The sequence below is a fragment of the Plodia interpunctella genome, chromosome 15 (genome assembly GCF_027563975.2).
Source record: "Plodia interpunctella isolate USDA-ARS_2022_Savannah chromosome 15, ilPloInte3.2, whole genome shotgun sequence".
In the NCBI taxonomy this organism is placed as follows: Eukaryota; Metazoa; Arthropoda; class Insecta; order Lepidoptera; family Pyralidae; genus Plodia; species Plodia interpunctella.
The window spans coordinates 2,208,342-2,227,072 of record NC_071308.1 but is presented as its reverse complement, the minus strand read 5'-3'; positions in this window follow the sequence as shown (position 1 = coordinate 2,227,072).

Here is an 18,731-nt window from a genome sequence, read left to right as displayed (position 1 = left end):
AAATGCCGAAAGAAACTCATTTGAACAGTGTTGGTCGCTACCATATCATTTCTTCTTTTCAAACGTTCCTTCATTGCTTAGGCATGTAAAAACTTGTTACATGTCTAAGAATAAATAAATATAAATATATAAATAAATATATTTTTCCTTTCCCTACTTTTTCCGTTATCAAGTAGGCTCGGTGACTTCCTAAGAATTATTTTAATCTCATAACAGTAATAAGTAACGTTTTTAGGCGACTTGAATAAATTCTGTGTAAAGGAACAATGCAATTCAATTTTGTTAGTGAAATTTTGTACTTAATTTGATTCAACATTGTATGCTTTATAATACTTCATTGACGTCGATCAACTTCAAAAGTGCGGGTGAAGGATAACCAGTCAAGTAGGTAGTAATTTTAATCGTGACAGAGTTATATCTGTGCCGCAAAAAAAAAAATACAAACACAGCTAAACTGTACACAAACAAATTCACTCGATTATCCACAACTAAGCATTATCGAATCTTCATCCCATCAACACAACTCGAATACTTAAACCGAGCGAGCAAACATTTTAACTCACGCGTTAACGGGGTGTGAAGAGTGGTATAAACAAATATTATACCATAGCTGCCAGTTTATCGTGGCCTCTAGTAAAGGTGCAGTGCAGTTGCAGCGTGGTTTATTCGTAAAATTAAAAAAATATTTTAATTAGATCGATAAATATAATTATTGACGTCAAAAATTTACTAAAAACTAAGCTTGGAAATGTTAGATAGTCAAGAAAGATTTTAAACAACTTTTCTGTTAGATGTATAATTTTAAATTAAAAAATACGACAAAATAATATTTTCTGTATAGGTACTAAGTTTTAAAATATTGAATGCTTAATATGGAACAATTTGACAAAAACCTCTACTTACTAAATCTGACTGACAGATAGATTTATCTTTATGGAAAGTAACTCAATTTTTTGTATGTGTTTAAAATTTGAGCGTAAATATCAGAGCCGGTCCCGGTAAAAGACATTAATATATTGATAGCGTCGAATTTAAAATATACTTTAATGCTAAAGTTGACTTAAACATAGTAAGAACTAGCTGCCCGTCCCGGCTTTGCTCGAGTAAAACCATAATTATACACCTTAACCTCACTATTTATTTAAAAACCTGCATCAATATCCGTTGCGTAGTTTCAAAGATCTAAGCGTACATAGGGACAGATAGCGGGAAGCGACTTTGTTTTATACTATGTAGTGATAAATAAACATATTTGTAAGCATAGTATAATCAACGTAATAATGAATGAGCACCTTCAGAACCCTTTGAATCAAACAAAACGACGAACCAAAGCTGAGGTAGCTCAGCCAGTATGGGCTGTCGATTACTCGTTATCGAATCGTCAAGTGGCAGAAAATCGCATCACATTGCTGGGGTGATATCGAATGGAATCGAGAGTTGGGCTTTGCTTACGTTTTGAGATTATGTAGGATTTGCTGTGGTTTTTTTTTTTCAGTGTTCAAAATGAAACGACTCTAAGCTAAGAAGCTACGACCGTCGTTCTACAAGCTACGGCTTGCTACGCCGTAGCGGGCTACGGAATGTGTTTTCGTTTAACTTTTAAAATTGGTTTTGGTTAATTATTTACTATAAATTATTTTTTTTTTATTATACTATTCAATACTTGAACGACTCTTAATTCACACACTTACGTAACTTAAAAAGCCTGTGAATTCTATTAAAAATCATTTTTAGAACTAGGAGAGAAAATTTTGAGACTTGTGTATGTACTTAGATTTCAGAACAAAACACATGAGCCCTGGATAATTAAAACATTTCGACAGTCGTCTCTTTCTCTTCTTCGCGTGTGTTCCTTATTACATTCGGCGCTATGATGCCGTGTACTATGAGCCTGGGACAAGCGGAAAAAAATAACTTATTTTTTTTTAATATTCAGCTGTGACTTTAAAACCAGCCGCTTGCCTGACGTCACCTCTTCTTAAGAATGCTATTATTGTCTAGGTATATGCCAAATGTGTCCCTTAGTCACCGCGTATGTTATACACGGGTGGATATGGAATGGTCCTATTCTAGGGCGCAATCACACGTCGCAAAATCTTTTTAACAACTCTATGTACATGCTATTTGCATAGACAAGCTCCCTAATTCGGGATTACCCGCGAAACAGGGATCGGGGATTCACACAATCCCTCTACGAGATTCGCTTATCGCGTCTTAGAAATATCGACTGAATATATTTTACTTTCTGTAATATTCGAGGTTACTTTTAACCGATTGACAAAGAGGGTCATGTTTTGTTATGGATCGGTTCGGTAATTCAATTACGTGGTATTGCAATTGCTACATACTTATTGTTTTGTCTATATCATAGATAGATTCTTAGATTTGAATTTCATTTCATAGAAACAGAGAAAACGCTCAAATGAGCGAGAGAGAGAGAGAGAGAGCTCTCTCATTTGAGCGTGTTCCCAGTTTCTTCCTCCCAGTATCCGTTTCCTTCTTTTCTTCACAACTTCGCACGGTCTCCGGCATCCTTAAAAGTCAGAACATTACAAGCCTATTTCACTTGACGACATCAATCACAAACATTATTGACATGTTATTAGATATAGATTAGATCTAATCAACGCAATGGACTACCAATTGTTTACTTTTTTTAAGTTCAACAATTCCCAAGGATCCGAGTTAGGGATTCGAACAGAAAAAGTTGAATCCTAAGGGGCGGAACCACCTGTGAATATTCCGCATACTTTCGATTTGTCGCATATTGTCTCATCTACAGCATGATTGCATTTGAAATTCTGATTTAATTATATATTTATTTCTCGCTTGACTAACAACGTGTGTCTACGAAACGTCATACTGTGATTTTTGTTGTAAATTGTAATTAGGTTAAATTGAAGTAGGTATGATTTTTATACATTTGTAGAAAATAACAGGTCAATATTGAAAATATGTTTTAAATATTTACATAGGTATATAGCAAATTTATTATTACATTCATTTGCAAAAAACATTACTTAAAAACAGTTTGTGTTAAAAGGGTGATTTGTTCAAGTCAGTTTTAATTTTGCCTTTAACCCGCGCGCCGCTGGCGTTAGACAAAATTGCGTACGCGTTTTTCTGCGTAGGTTAATGTTAACGTCAAAGTTGGTTGCAACCTATTTTAAGGCAAAATTTTTCACCGATTACGGGTATCCTAATTCTAATCCTAACTAATATTATAAATGAAAAAGTAATTTTGTTTGTTACCCCTTCACACTCTATCTACTTAACCAATCTTCTTGAAATTTTGCATAGATGTAGTTTGAAGTACGGAGAAGAACATATAGTATCTTTCAACCCGGAAAAATAACTGTTCCCGTAAGAAACATACGCGGGCGAAGCCGCGGTAACATAGAGATAATATTTTTGACACCCTGTATGTTGTGAACGAACTCGATCCCGTGGGAGAGCGGCTCCGTTACTAGAAAGTTCCGCTCAACCAGGAAATTATGTGTTTTTGTGCTCCATCGGAATTCGGAATCTTATTGGAATGTCCCAATAGAATACTCCAGGATTGACTTTTGGACATTACATTGTTCATGATTGTAATGCAGATATTGAGACTCAATTACAGCATTTGCGATGCGGTTATGAAATGCTTTTCGTTACTTTGGTGGAGATAGAACTGTTTTTTTTTAAATTTTCCTTCGTGATGTCTTCTAATTATAAGGAGTATTTTTGTATTTAGTTTCGTATATGTATGTTTTATTTTATTATCACCGTTATGTTGTACATTAATTAATCTGTAATTAATAAGTACAAATATTTAATTAAATGTTGGTGTGTCAAGCAGAAAATATACAATTATGAATAAGCGAATTGAAAAAGAGTTGTTTCTTATCGAGTGCATTACTGTTAACACTAGTTTCAAGTCACCTAAAGACATCTGGCATTGAAATAGGCTTGTTTAAATAAGTACTCCTTGCTTCTATTTTTTTTAATTGGTCGTGGTCTTGTGCTAATAGAGCAATAAACAAATAGTACGAGCAGGTGATTTTTTGGTTCCGTACATCAAAATGCCAAAACAAGTAACAACTTTTTATCTGTTAACAGAAATCTCATCTACAAAATTGATATAGTAGTTGAATTCATTTAATTTCATTTAGTTACTGTAATCACAAAAACAAATTCCCACACGTTTAGTAGTCTATGGGAATGCGTCCATATTTTTTCCGCTGGCAACCCCGCTTCCTGGTCGTGATTTGTTCGTTATTAGCGAAACATTTGGTCGGACGGCACCTGTCACGGCTTCCCACGGTAAATCCGACGGGACGCGGTATCACACGTGTTCTAATTATAAATTTCAAATTCGAACTTTTGCGGCTTTCCTTATTTGAATTTGTAATTGATTTGTCAATTTTCTAATCGGTTATTTTCGTCGAAGTCAAAAAGAAAATGAGAAGACTAGATATTAGAGTAGATAAATATTATAAAGTCGTATAACAAAATCTTACTCATTCTAGATAAGTTTGTATACCAGATTGGTATGAGATCACAAATTGCTTCCAGTTTAATGAAAACATCGTGAAGAAACCTACACATTAGTTCCCAGTTTAAGTTCACTAGTGTGTATGCGATTACTTGCCACTAGACGCGGTAGTAAAAGTCATGTAAGATGCCTTTAGGCGACTTAAACACCATCGGTCACCATTGCTAGTAATTAACACGCTTGAAAAGAAAGAAATACTGTAGCTATAAAGGTATTACGTTTTATAAAACTAAATCCTCAGCAGCGTCTGTTTGTTGTTCGCGATAAACTCAAAAACTATTGGACAGGTTTTCATGCGGTTATCACCAATAGACAGTGTGATTTCTGAGTTTGGGTGTATAATTTATTATGTTTCTACCCGAGCGAAGCCAGAACGGGCCGCTAGGCAAGTTATTGGCTGATCAGGAGAACTTTACCTTGGCACTTTATGGTGACGACCCATGCCTATGCAAAAGGCTTGTTGATACGTCTATAAAAAGAAGAAAGCATTGCTAGTTTTTTTTTCTAAGATATGTTTGATCAAAATCGGTTCAGCCGTTCAAAAGTTGTAGCGAAATGAATGTTGAATTGAGTTGGCGGTTTTTTAATGTGTCTAACAAATAAACTTGTTATATTTAAGTAAGTTTTCTTAACTTCAACGTAATGTAAATATTTTTCTCAAAACTTACCTTTCGAATATTTCCCCGTGCAATATGACTTGAGTCATAAATTATTTGGTGACGTCCGTTATCAGCATTAGCTGCAGCTGCGAGGGGTGGGGGTGGGGGGTTAGGGAGAGGGGGGTTATTGTCTCCAGACGGGAATTAATTCATTTTTAATTACGCCCGAGAATAGTCACGGTTAAGCTTTGATCACGACAATTACAATGTAAAAATGTATGGAATTGTTTTGTTATCATTATTATTTCGAAATGTGACCTTATCCATACATATAATGAGGTGTCGCGTCTGCCTGTATGAAAGCGATAATCTCAAAAACTACCGGACGGAATTTTGTACCGCTTTCAACAATAGATAGTGGGATATCTGAAGGTTTAGGTGTAAATTTTGTTATGGTTATAGAAGCGAAGCCAGGACGGGACGCTAATTTATAATATATCGGTTTGGTTAAAAATAATCATTATTTTATGTGATAATGTTTTGTTCTTACATCAGATTGCTATTTTTTTATTATTTAAAATTAAAGGTAATGGTACACTACTAGCTAAAACTCATTGCATGTGTTTCATTCCACATAATTGCCACGACCACGACCCTCGACAATAAGAGAGAGACACGATAGAGTCAGCAAAACAGTATAAGCATCTCCGTCACTTGTTTCCAGTGCAATAAATCAGAGAAATCGTGATTAATTTCGTCGGATTTAAACTTGGTCGCGCGTTTAAATTGATGCTGTTTCCTCTTGTTTAGCTGACTGTATTTGAGGCAATGAGTCGAGGAGACATAGTCTCCTTGCAAAATGATTATAGTTTTATGGGTTCTAACAAACCAATTTATTGTAAATAAATTTTGTAAATGATAAATATATAATAAACGCAGTGTCACTATTTTTTTATAAAATTTATTTTGATATGTAAGTACCTAATACCTATGTATGTACAAACTTCATAATTGGTAATTTTTCATCTTTTTAAATCTAAAAAATGTAAACAATCTAATTGACAACCTCGGTGGCGCAGTGGTAAGGTTCTTGCCACTGAACCGAGAGGTCCCGGGTTCGATCCCCGGTCGGGTCATGATAGAAAATGGTCTTTTTCTGATTGGCCCGGGTCTTGGATGTTTATTTATATATGTATTTATTATAAAATATAGTATCGTTGAGTTAGTATCCCATAACACAAGTCTCGAACTTACTTTGGGACTAGCTCAATCTGTGTGATTTGTCCCAATATATTTATTTATTTTATTTAAGTTAATTTTTTTCTTAATGGCTTTATAAACTTCACATATTTGTATTGTGAATGTCAAATCAACAAGTACCTACTTAAATATAATATAATCAATAAATTTGTTAACTATGGAGTTAACCTAATAGACATCTGCTGAATATTTTTTATGCGTATCCCGCCCTCATTCTTCCTCATAGTATTCTTTTCCACGGCAATTGCCACCCACTAAAACTCCATAAAACTAATTGTCGCAATGTCCATTCAACATTCACACGCGTTACATTGCTCGGAATTACCGTAAAATTGTCCAAAATGAACCAAATGACCACCGCCTTTGCCCATACAATGATGAAGAATGCATCCTTAAATTAATTTGCCGCTATTTTGTTGAACTCGTTCAAATTTGAACTCTATAAGATACACGATAAGGTTTATACAAAGAGAAATGAAGGACGGAACAAGTATGTTACGTGTGACATTTCAATACCGATTGACAGCTGGTCGGCCATTTTTTTCTTTTTAATAGATTTACGTCCACCCACAGTTTGCGGCCAGTTTTTTTCGGTAGTAATTCTGGTGATTATTATAGGATTTGTATTGTCGTGGTTAGTATTAAAATGATTTATAAATAGCTGGCTTTGGTCCAGCGATATAAGTTAATCTTACGACTTGAGGTTATGTTCGAATTCTTCGAGAAATGCTGTAGTGTACTTATTATAGATTTATAAAATTGGTTAAGTGTGTGCTGTAATCGCATCTTAAATTCGCAATCTGTAGTCAAATCTTTTCGTCGTGGAAAAATACTGGGCGAAAACCTAACTCTTAAAATTCAAATTCTTAATTCAACTTGGGATGATATACAGTAGTTGATCTGAAGAGATATTACTCATCGATGTCAAAAATCTATAGTGTAGGCGAGCACTAAGAAGAGATTTCCTGAAATCCCCACGGGAATCTGATGAAAAGCTAGTTATATTTAAAACTAAGACGTCAATTAACAAATGTGAGTGTTATAAGTATTATTATATCTCTATGAGCATCTGCGTGGTCAGTTCTTCCCATAGTTAATAACCCAGATATGATATCGTAGGAAATGGAACTTTTACTATACACACGCAACACAAGCTTTACCCTAAGTGCGCGGGAAGCCGTAGGAGTCGCGGTCAAAGACGATGGTACTGTGCTAAGAGGATTGCTTCGATATGTAATACTGTGGTTGTTCTGATCGTGAGGTGACCAAGTCTTCATGATTGTAAGGGTAATAAGAGGAAAGAGCTAAGAAGAAGGAAAACTCTCATTGAATTGGACCTCTCCATATCCTGCCGAGGATGTCGTACAAAGCGATTAAAGGATAAAAACCTTAAGAGCAATAATAAATATATGCAATAATAAAATTTGGGAACACCCCTGATTAAGTGTACTGTGGAAAAAATTGAGTTCTAACGATCAATGCTGGCGGCGCGGTCTTCCAAATTAAAAAAAAAATATATAGTAGCAACATTCAGTTAAGTACATTATAGTCAGTCTGACCTGGGCTCCCGAGGCGTCATATCCGGGAATGAAAACGGGAATATGCGAAAATGAAAGAAAGTTATCCGATAATTGTGAAGATAAATAAAAGCATGTCCTATCCTCGCATGTTTTCGATTATATTAAAGGTTGTGAGGTCGCGTAGCCCAGAGTCATTATAAAGAATATTTTTTACAATTTCGAAGATTTGGCTGTGATTTTACAGCCGGCCGGACGTTAACTCTCTTTGGGAATGCTATTGTTGCTTATTCGCTTCAAATCAATAGTTTTATACTTGTCTACACTATCTCTATAATTTCGAGGCTTTGGTCACCCTGACAAGCAAACGGAAGTGAACAAAGGAAAGCAAATGATATGTAACTTTTTCTATGAACCGCACTGTATAGCCGTACTACGAGTATTGTAATCATAAGGCTTCAATTCTCAGATATTAGATTCAGATTAAGCAATAATACGTCCTGCTCGATATTCTCAGTTGGGTATAAGTAGGTATGTCGTTCAGCGCCAATCGAATTGCCTTTTAGAAAACCAGTCATCATTTTTAGATGCGATTAAAATCTGTCAATTCGAAGAGAAAGAAAGTTTTAGAGTAAGATAGATTCGAATCGGTGCTGTTCGAATTGATTAATTATTAATATATCAATATTTTATTATACCTAATAATTCGTTTACAGGTAATTTGCATTCTGTCCGTTCAGGTCTATCGTTCAGTTCTATTTTTGAATATTTCCCGAAAATATCCTTAATTTTTGTAGTTGATTCCAAAATAACACCATTGCACACACATATTGCATCCTGCCAAACTTCACCATTAACTCCATTAGCGAAGTATGTTACCCAACCTTTACCCCAGGGTATATATTTCAAAATCATCAAGGAATGCAAACAAACCCGGGAGAAGTAGACTGATGGCGGATTTGACCCATCTTCCGTTTCCTTACAACACCTGAGTACGAGAAAGTTTAATAATAAATCAAAAGTACTGCTTGAAATGGAACGTAATTCCCGAAAATCGTTCTAATTTCAAAAGATGTAAGAGCAAAAATCCAGCCATTCTACGCCGATAAGAATTTGTACATATTTTGGAAGGATTATCAACTCTATAGTGTGCTAATAAGGTTGAAATTTAATGAATTTATTTTTTCTACCTTGCCAGTTTCATGCATATTCATTTATGGGTACCAAAAGTTGGCCATCTGTGTTCAGTGGGTGACGACAGATTATAGAAAACATTACGATTTATGTTATTATTTCTGTAAATGCAAACGTTTATGTGTGTATGTATATTTTTAATGAATTGTTTTTTACTATTATTAAATTTCTAACTTAAATTAAAAAATACTACTTATTTTATCGAAATAAATGATTATTATAAATTATTCCAAAAGAAATCTAAATAATACTAAAAATCCTTAACTTATAAATATAATCCTTAACTATTTTATAGTTTTACACAAAATATTTCATTCGATATGGAAGCTCCCTCGCGACCTTTGACCACTAAGGAAGTGAGGACTTCCTTACAAGTGTCCGCAACCCTACACCCAGGGCTGCCACGTGCGACATCCTCGATACCACTTCCACTAAGGCTTATGGTTAACCAAATAACTGTGGTAGTCTGTTTTCGGAAATATTACATTAAAATTTATTTTAGTTTTTTAACATTTTGTACCTCAAAACGTAAAAATATGGTCTCTTTACTGATAGCTGTGGGATAATAAACGCCAACAAAAGATATAAAGATATTAAATCGAAAAACCATCAATAAGACTGTAGATGTCAAATATATAACAAAAAAGCGAATTTTGCGGAACCCTAAGTACTCGAGGCGACCGGTTTTTTCATAATTTTACTACTTACTAGCTGTATATAAAATGATTACTAATATTGACCATTAAGTATGTAAAAATCATAAGAATAGGTATGTACTATTTTAAATTAACATAAAATATTTCACAAACATAAATTATTTAGTAAAGAAAAAAAATGTGTTTTACGACGGATTCTACCTAACCGCATAATTCCCGTGCACTCAAATCTTATCTAACAAACATAAATATTGAAATAAAAAGGAGCGTTTAACAAACCCACATATAAAATAAAGAACAGTCATTAAAATTCATTGGCTCTAAACAAATTCTATCCTTAGACTTTTTATAACGAGACAATTCGTAGGCGACTTCCCGCCATAATATTTCCATACTTTCTGTGCTGCCAACTTAGGCGCTGAAAATTCAAAAAACGAATTCGTACAAATATCGACTTTAGTAACTTTTAGAATAAAGATTATACAATTTGTTTTTTTTTTTTTAGTACAGCAACTGTTTTGCCAATGTATATGAAATCGAATAATCGTCAATAAGGGGGAGCATCGAAAATGTGCCGGTTGTGTAACCACATTGCAAGGGAGTAGGTACATTGCGGGGTTGAAATCAAAACTGCCAATTTTATTCATGATCCGTAAAAGTATGTTAAATTCAGATTTTATTATAGGAAGTAATGGTGCTAGTAATAGATCTACATACCTATTTTATGTATTTAGTCACAAATATGATGTAAACTAATAAAATGCAAATCTGTTTTATGAACTACCAAGAAATTGACTGAAACTATTATTTGCTCGTAGATGATCGTTTTTATCAGGTAGCTTCTTTGTCATGACTCAGTATTAATACCTGTTTAGTTTTAAGAGTTCATCTTTAGCAACCAGTGAGCTCAAAAATTAAAAAATAAATTCAGAAATAATGCCTCGCCGACTTTTATGCTCAATATATTTGTGACTAATGTCGCGGAACGCAGTGCGTGCTGCGTGTGACGGAACGTTCGCAATTTTTGAAATATCATGATTTATTGGAACAATGTTCGAATTGTATGCCAGTGTGCGTGGTTTTGTTTTAAATTGAAAATGGAATTCAAGATTCGAGGGTTCTTTATTTCTTACAAATATATATTTTTTTATTTTAATGCATTAATGAAAAATTTGTAAACATATTCGTAAATTTTATGCTTTTAATTATATTTGTAGTGTGTCGCGGGTTTGTTTTTTTTGTGAATTGTGACAGTTTTGATGATTTAATAACAAGTAGGGAAATGGTGCTGAAATTCAAGAGAGATAGAAAATACTTAATCTCCTAAGTGTTCATCTATAACCTATCCATCACATAGAACCAAACTGAAGCTCTCCCAAATTTTACCACAATTTTTCTACGAAACGATTAAATGCAAAAAGTGAAATTTTACCCCAACGTGTCCGTGTCAAATTATTCTATTCATTTTTCTCAATTCGGAGTAAAAATTCAATGCAATGAAATTAATGTCATCACGGTGCTAACTTAATGAAAAATAGTCCGTTATGTCCGGCCTATGAGGGTCGATTGTATTACAAATTGAAAAAATGCGCCATTTATGATGTTTACAATTTATTTTTTCATAACTTTTTATAACTTTACAAATGTAATTTTTGTATAATCATAAATAAAATTGTTGCAATTAGTTATCCTATATACATATGTGTAGGATAACTTATATACAGTGAGGTAACCTCGCAAGTTCTAGTTAGTTTCTGGAATCTACTTTTTGACAGGTGGTCATTTTAATTTATACTTGGTTGACTACTAACTTGGTTGACTGGTGTAACTCAGCACCAGTCAACTTGACGTTGACGTTTAGACAAAATGACACACTTTGCGTTTTTCTGCGCAGTTTAAAGTTAACTTCATAGTTGACTGGTGAAACTCATATTTCAATTCGTGTATTTCGGAGAAAATTTAATACAGCATTACAATTTCACGTTTATCTGAAAAGATTAGATTTGAAAAAGGAACGTTACGCGTTCCATTTTTAAAACTATTCTCTTTCGAGCGGGAGATAAACGCATTAACGGCTATAACTGCCAGTATCTGAAGCTGAAACTGATCTCTTTCATTTAATGGGTGATATTTTTTGTTCTGGGTGGGGTTATAGGTTAGCCAATGGCGTCGGGACGGAGGCACGTGGCGTCCTTCTCAGATAAAGAAGTTAAAGAAAACGTTAGAGTGGGACGAGATCGGCTATTCTTGGTGCGCGTCTGCTACCGTTTTGTACAGGTGGGTAGACAAGTATATTGAAAACATATATTTTTTATTTACTCACCGAAAACAGTTGGTTCTAAAGGAAATAATTATTTATTAAATTTATTATTTTAGTACATGTACCAAATGACAAATCACACAGATTGAGCTAGCCCCAAAGTAAGTTCGAAACTTGTGTTATGGGATACTAACTCAACGACACTATATTTTATAACAAATACATATATAGATAAACATCCAAGTCCCGGGCCAATCAGGAAAAGATCATTTTCCATCATGACCCGACCGGGAATCGAACCCGGGACCTCTCGGTTCAGTGGCAAGAACTTTACCACTGCGCCACCGATGTCGTCAAAGTTTAAAAAAAATAACCGTTCAACGCCTCTCAAGAATGTAACGCATGCAATTATCATCGATCAAATTATTAAAATTTAAAGATATTCCAAATTTCAATATTTTTAAAATATTGAAATTTGGAATATCTTTAAATTTTGAACGTTGAACGATAATTGGCTAAAGTAGGTATAAGAAGAATAAAATATTTTAACTTGAAAATCAATCACACATTAAATCGATGGCAATTTAGTCGCCGACTGTCCAGATTTATTCCTGTCGAGTGCATGTGAAATAAATCCACAGTGGGATTGCAGGCGAGTGCGGGATTACTTGAATATCTACATTTTAGTTTTCGAGAAAAAGGGAAAGTTCAGTCACGAATCTCGAATAAATTCAGGGATCCCCGTGAAATATGCAGCGGGCGTTTTGCTAAATCCCCGTTTGTGACTCCGTGATTGATGGATGGGAAAATTGAATTTTATTGACGTGTACGATTATTCTAGATTGTAGTCAAACAAGTAAACTCGCATGCAAAAACTAACTCAAAGAAACACGCCTTAAAAAGTATAAATCTTAAAGTTACAGTTACAGCAAGTAATATCGCAAAGTAAATCAATTTTGGACGTACACTATCATAAATTAAAATCTTATTAATTTATCAATTTATGTGAACAATAAAAAATATAGATTATAATCTAGTAATATATTACTTACTTAAGTACTTCAAATGATGTTTTCTACTATAGATATTAGAGGTGGTCTTGGAGAATCTTATACTAAAGCTACTAATATATACAATGTACAACTGAAATACACACACAGCTTTTATTAAAAGAAAATGCACGGAAAAGACATAAAAAATGTTATAGAACTTCGCCTCTAAGTGTACAAAAACCAATGATTACAAAATTAAAAATAATCTCCAATTAACATTACGTCAAACTATTTACTATTTCACTCGAAAACCGCTCCCCGGAGAATAATAATTGAGGTGGAAAGAAACAGTTCGTTTTGTGCGACAGCTCATTTACCGTCTTTAACGTTTACTATCGAACAAATCACTCACGCGAGGAAATAAATAAATTCCACACAAAAAAGTTCAAAAAAACATGGCGGCAATTAAAAAAAGTCTTGTGTTATTTAGATTTCCATAAATACTCGCGATGCTCACTATCGTCTCTGAAATATATCTTCCTGGCAACTTTTTTCAATAGTGCAGTGACCAAGTACTCGATAAATTTTGATTGGTCGACATCGACAGAATCTTAATTATCCAATTGACAAAATTGAAATAATTTTCTTCTTTCTAAAACCTTACTTTAAAATTACAAAGTTTTATTTCACATTTTAGTCTCATTGTTTATTGTAAAGACTAAGTAGGTATGTTACGAAATAAAAAAATCGGGTTGCACTCCGGGAGTGCCAGCAGAAGTGAAAACTTGAATATTAACGTTGTGCATTTGTGACGTCTTACGCATTTTCGATCAGGGTCACGTGTCCTGACGCGAGTTTAACATTTTTTACCCATCACAACGCCGCTAAAGAAGTTTTCACTTCAAAAAAAAACAATTAAATAATTAAACTATGATGCAAACTATTTATAATGACACAAATTGCCTTGTTTTACTTCGCTAATTTATTACATCATTATTTTCTTTTCTTTACAAATAAAATTATATCGAGTCAATATCGATAACCAGCCAACCCTAGCCCCGCAATGTTTTACCGCAGTATTTGGATTTGGAATCCCACATCCACCGATGTCATGAATGGGGACGACTTCCTACACTCGTGTCACCGCTAATAGCTATTTGTTTCCAGCCAGTACGTTCCAATTATAAATTGCCTTATTCAAATTTATTGTTCTTATAGGTATCTACTGGTTATTTATTGGCAAAAAAATAAGAACCTTTTATTTATTATTTTTCTATAATATAACATTTGAGACAATTTGAATAATTTTAAAGATGGTATGAACGAACGAATGAATGAATGAACATTTATTGCCAAAAATTAGTTTTAGGTATAGGAGGTAACTGAATAACGAAATTGTTCATAGTTTTAAAATTTTCCAGCTACTGTTCACGTCTAAATATGATGAGCTTAAACAAAGAAAAAATCCTTCATGTCCTTCCTATATATATTTTTTTTACTTGACGACCTTGAATATTACTAAGTACAGATTTAATTTTGAGATTGTTAAACTTTAAGCTTTCTTCCGGCTTCGACGTGAATTTATGAGAGCACGACGCTTCCAACAAGCTTTTGATTTAAGTCGTCAACGCTAATGAGCTTTTGTTCACGACTTTACCTGTCCAATCCTTTAATTTATTTATAATTTATCCATTGGCTCACATTATAAAATTGTGATTTTTCAAATAAGTAAATCAAATACTTATATTTTAAATTCAAAACATTAGATGCTTTACAAAAAAGTCTTCTAAAAATTTTATCGTTTGCTATTCAAAAATCACGATGTCGAATAGTTTCGAGGATAATATTCACAATACATCGCAAACCGGAAGGTCAAGATTTTACAAAAGATTAATGAGAACAAGTGTAGCAAAAGCAAGCGTTCTCAAGGTTGCATTCATCAATATTCAAGAAATTCCACTTTCCATAACTAGTCCAATTCATGTATGCACATAAATCGTGACAAAGATTCGCGGGGCCATTATCCGCGATTTCTCACAAAGGCATCGAACCCTGGACATTAATTATAAACGCGAACTTATGATCTATCGCGCATTGTCCGCAGGTCACCGCTTGACCCGTGAGAACTGGCCACTAGCGAAAAAAAGAGAAATAAATGATTCTATATTCAAAATCGCGACCCTTCAAATTGCAGAACTGGCCAGTGGTGAAAATTTCGATATTCAAAATTGTGTGACCCTAAAATTTGAATATAGAATAGGATGGTAAGAAAACAGTGCTTTGTCCGTTTGGGTCGTCTTTTGTGCGCAATAATTTATTCTGTCGCATGCACGGCTCGTAGTGTCCGTGCGTCCGCGCAGCGCAGTGTCATCGTATTATTATTCAAATTTGAAGCAGGTGAACACAAACAGAACTGACCTTCGGACATTCGTACTTGGATGTGACTTTGTTACGACGACGTATAGAATTAATTAGTTTTAGTCAATTAGTTAATGATCCGATAGATTTTATATTTTTATTTTCTTGCATGACAAAAAACATAGAGCTGATTAGTTTATATACTCATTACGTAGCGCGCAGACTCGTTTACTTTCGTGTGCGTTCGGAAGGTAACGTAACTAGGATACTATCATGATTATTGTGAGAATTGTCAAAAGATATGTTTTCAATAAATACTTGATATCATTGAATTCATACACTTGGTACATTAATTTATTTATTAATATCGTGTGTTTTTTTTCAACAACGTACAATGTAGTTTACTAAAGCAACCCTATGGTGTAATAATAAAACGTCATAATCATAATATTTATATTCGCATTTGACAGCATACTGTAGATAAGAATCTTCGGAAAAAGACGATTTTCCCTAAACACACGCGTTTATCGGCCCTTCAAAGGGATAACCAAAAGGACGTGATCCATCACCGATGATGGATCCCAAATCATTATGCCCTGGAGACTCCTTGTTTGGATATAGTATGATTATTGCGGCGGTAACGTCAGGTTATTGATCTATAAGAATTTTCCGCATTTTTTCAATCACTGGGTATGACAAGAAATGGGACCGAAGTGTCCACACTGTCGTCGAACAGTTTGCCATACTTTGGCGGATTCGGTATACATTGCTGGTTCTTCATTGCGGTAAATAAAAGCACTCATACTAGCTACGCAATGTTTACTCGAAATTGCCACGAGAGCGAAGCTCCGGGGCGCAGCTAGTTTTTATTATATCGGTCATTATACGGCTTAATAATTGACAATCGCTGGTTTATCGATGTTGTGTTTATTATACCTGTTTCATTTACTATGATTCTGCTACAATTTAGTTATAATTTCACTGGTACCAGCTGAATATCAGCGCTTTGGCTCATTGCCATACCACCAGCCTGAGCTGGGGGCTTACTGTCATCGCTTAATACGATCCAGTTCACGACCTAAACAGATCTGCAACGCAAATGCGTATCATCAAGTTATTCCTTAATACTAATTCGATTCATTACAGGTTTCAAAATTGAACTGCGCTTCATTTGAATCGTTCCGTAATAGTTGATGGTAGGCGCTGTTTACGTTGTCAGTAGAATTTATGTACTAGCGGCCCGCCCCGGCTTCGCTCGAGTAAAACCATTATAAATTATACTCCTAAACCTTCCTCAGGAATAAAAAAAAACATTTATAATGCGTTGCGTAGTTTTAAAGATCTAAACATACATAAAGAGACATCGGGAAGCGACTTTGTTTTATACTATTTAGTGAAGTGTCTATAAAGAATAATTGTTTTATTCTTTCTTTCTTCAAGCAGTTCAAAGTGACTTGTTAAGTTTCAAGTAAGAATTCCATATTCAGCAGTAAGCCGCACTATTAAGGGGGTACCAACTCACTTGCAGATAGACGATAAAATTTTACGAGCGAGGAGGGCGACCGAATCTGTCAGACACTGTGTCCACTGTTCTGTCGTGTGTCGTCAGGGAGTTGTCGTCAAGACTTGTGTTATGGGATACTAACTCAACGATACTATATTTTAAAACAAATACATATATAGATAAACATCAAAAACCCGGGTAATTCAGAAAAATATCATGACCAGACCGGGGATCGAACCCGAGACCTCTCGGCTCAGTTGCAATGTATGTGACTGTGGAGCGGTTTCATACATAGCTCATGCCCAAAGCCCAAACAGTCTCCTCTTGTTCTATAGAGGACATGGGCCAATGCTGTGGCTACGTACTGGTCTAAATTAATACAATTTGTTCATTTCGACTCGAAAAGAAGTAGAAAGGATGATATGTGGCGTGCCAATCAATAGTCTGACAGTTAAGGATACCGAAGACCGTGGGCAGTGAATGTGAAAAAGTAGAAAATCGGACTCTAGTCTACGACACGCAAACTATTTTCAAATTTTCAATACTTGTTTTACATTTTTATATCATTGGCTGGCTGAGCACGAAAAATTGTGGTTTTCGTTATAAAGAACGTAGTTAGTCAGCCTTCTGGGCACACCAATTCAAGGTAACGAATTGCAGGGACTGGCATTTTTGTAAATACCTATAAATATATTTTTTTTATTAATTTGTTTTTATTAGAACGATATCATGTACCTACTTTAATTAGTCCATTAAATCTCAATTTCCCCATAGGATTGTATGAATGTATTAAATTTAATTGAATATAGAATACGTGTACGAGTATATTGAGATAAAAACAAACTTAATAAAGTTCTATAGACAGATGCAAAATGGCAATGGAAATACGCACTCCTTTGCAAATCGCACCCGCAAAGGGTTATCCATTTATCCACATAAGCTTGCCTCTATCTCCGAACTAAAATATGCCATATTCACGCCCAAGGATTTACCGAACTAGTGATACGGTGATTTTTTTATTGCCACACATGTAAATGCTGGCCGTTGGTTTTTATATCGTGGATTAGTGGGGTGTTCCATAGATTTTTTTGTTTGAACCGACTATGTGTTTGCACTCAAAATGTTCTATTTTTGAATGGCGTACTGGCTGACATTTAATACTTACATAAATGTCACTTTATATCAAAGAAAAAACTGGCATACAAGAAATAATAAAAAGCAACAAAATAGTATCTAGTGCTTTATCAACTCAGAATACAATAATATCTAAGTTTAAGTACTTAAATAAAAATTGCTATTATTATATGTAAATCTAATCACACAAAATGTAATATTTATGTATTTATTTACAACTGTAAAATGCAATAATAATATTTTACATCAATTCGGGAAATCTATATTCGAAGATTTACAGTTTAATTTTATTTATAGTCAAATTATACGACGTCCGTGAGAATCCTTAGGGGCCGAAAAGGGGACGATGGACAAGGGACAGCAGGGTAAGTAAGGGTATCTAAGGCTACTGGGGATTATCGACGATCGAAGATTATTCTAGTAGATTTCTGAACTGGCCATACGGAAAGATTTGAGACATTTATTCTTTTTTTGAAACATAATAATTGCCATATCTTTGAAATAGGAATTTGTAGCTGTATTTTTCTTTTTATAGCCAGTGTTAAAAACAGAATTGTTGCAAAATTAAAAGCTTTGTACGATTAGCAAAGAAGTAATATTTTTATTCAGTTTCACATTTCATTTTTTAATTATTTTCGTACGTATATCCTACCTTTTCCGATTTAATTTATGATAATCTAAGTGAGCTACTTGTTAAACATCGTTACTATTATTTTTTTTCAC